The sequence below is a fragment of the Microtus ochrogaster genome, unplaced genomic scaffold (assembly GCF_000317375.1).
Source record: "Microtus ochrogaster isolate Prairie Vole_2 unplaced genomic scaffold, MicOch1.0 UNK59, whole genome shotgun sequence".
Classification (NCBI taxonomy): Eukaryota; Metazoa; Chordata; class Mammalia; order Rodentia; family Cricetidae; genus Microtus; species Microtus ochrogaster.
Window position 1 is genome coordinate 121,097 of NW_004949157.1, and position 2,566 is coordinate 123,662.

The window sequence follows — 2,566 nt, forward strand, 5'->3', positions numbered from 1 at the left end:
TCTATCTCCATCCATCGCCAGATGAAGGTTCTATGGTGATATGCAAAATATTCATCAGTATGGCTATAGGATAGGATCATCTAAGGTTCCCTATCCTCAGCTGCCCCAGGAACTTTTTTAGACAGGGTTTCTCTGTAGCTTAGGAGCCTGTCTTGGAACTAGGTCTTGTAAATCAGGGTGGCCTCAAACTCAGCGAGATCCACCTGACTCTGTTTCCTGAGAGCTGGAAATAAATGCATGTGCTACTACTACCTAGTGTAAGAAAAACTTATAACGCCTGCTTATATACATGCTCATGAAAGTAAAATTTAAAGATCTTACTCAATTCTAGATAATCACATGCTTGACTATGGAACTCAGTGAATTTACAAAATTCAGAAACACTTTGCTTGAATCCAAACATCAAAACAATATGCTGGAAAAAAATTACTTGAAATTGAAGTGAAGATTTTCCAAAAGGAAAATGGTCTGGACTTTGTTGATTTTAATCTCTCTGTGGTCACAGAATTCACCAATAATTTGTAGAATTATGTGCTATTCACTTGGAATTTGAAAATAACTCCAAGGTGTTTGCTTTATTTAATTTTAATTTCTTTTCATCTGCAGAGGATCAGAGAGTAAATAATCAATTTAAAAAAAATACATATAGTGACAAATGGCAGGATAAACAAGACTGTTAAATAAGCCATGGCAAAAAAAAAAAAGGAAGAAAACCTGAGATACACAGTGTCCCAGTTTAACAAAGAACAATAAAAGCACAGGAAAGGTGGAATGGAATGGGCATTTGGGGCATTTGGAGTCTTGTCAGGATTTGGATTTAGGATCTTGATGAAACAATGGATGAGACGAGCAGAAAATGTCCAATTTGACAGAATGATTCTCACTACGCTGAAACCAATCAATGTGAGAAGGCACTGACCAAAACAATTTTCACATACTTTAGAGAGGTAGAAGTTGACATTAAATTAAAAAGTCAATGAATAGTAATCTTGCTTGCTGTGATTTTGTGAGACATAGATTAAGCTTAGCTAACTAGATTCAGCAGGCATAGAAGGGGCAGTAAAGATGTGAATCAGCAGGGTTTTTCTCAGGTGTTTGGCCTTCTATAACTGGCTTTCCTAGCATTTGATTGTTAAGTCAGTTATGTAAACTAATAGTATGTATATCATGAGACTTTTAGCATAGTACAAAGTTAATGAAGATACAAAATAAAGTATTTGATATAGTAGTAGAAACAAAATGATATTTTAAAACATCTACCTTATAGTGATTATTATGAGAGTGAAATAAAGAGAATAACATCTTTACCTCTCTGTGATATATGAATAAAGGCTCAGATTTTCTTAGAACATGGTATGAAGGCCTTCTAAGTTCATAAGCTTCTGTTTTCCAATAATGGTGCCCAAATTCTGCCCATTATTCACTGATTTCCTCAGTTTGATTTCCTAATATATCAAGACAAGTTTTTAAACTAAAGCAAACAAATAAAATGTACAACTTTAACACTTTGCTACTACTTCATTTCTGTGCTTCATATTTTGTATTTATAATTTACTTTATGTATTTTAATATTTTAATTGAAATAAAATTATATTACTTTCTTCTTTTCCATTTCCTCCCTCAAGTCTTCCCAACTACGTTCCATTGAACATCTCCCATGTCTTTCTCAATTCTCAAGTTTATTGCCTATTTTATTTGATTATTATTGTTACATAAATATATATTTGTGTGTATGTACAAATATATACAAACAAATATATAATTATATTTATATAATAAAAATAAAATTGGTGGAATCCATGTCTCTTGATGTGTGTATAATGAGCAGTTATCATTTGCTATTGTGATCTGGCACACTAATTCATGTTCAGAATATTGTGTATAATGTACAAATATATAGGCCCCTGTTTTGGTGCTGAGGAGTTCCATCTGGACAGAACAGTTCCTGCTTCAACACTGAAGAGATCCACCCAGAGAGTCAGTCACAGCAAAGACTGGACCAAGACACCAGGCCTCTCCTGGCTCCACTGAAGGAAGAGATGGGCAGGTGCTAATGCAAGAATTCCTCCAACAACCTGAAAGGCAACATGACATCACCAGAATCCAGGGATCCCGAAACAAGAATTGAACAACTTACTACAGAAGAAATAGAAGAAATCGACTTTAAACTGAACTATATGAAAAAAATAGAGGTCCTTAAACAGGAGGTGAAAAACTGCCAAAAAAGAAATAGAGATGACAAACAAAAAGGTAGAAGAAATGAATAAATCTCTCAAACATACCCAAGAAAACCAAGAGAAACAAGAAAAAGCAATCAAACAGGTAAGGGAAATGGTTCAAGACTTTAAGAATGAAATGGAGGTAATGAAGAAAACACAAACCGAGGAAAGGCTAGAGATGAAAAATCTGGGTAAATGAACAGGAACTACAGAGACAAGTATTACCAACAGAATACAAGGGATAGAAGAAATAATCTCAGACACTGAAGATACCAAAGAGAAAAAAACGCACTGATCAAAGAAAACAGCAAATCCAACAAATTCTCATCACAAAACATTCAGGAAAT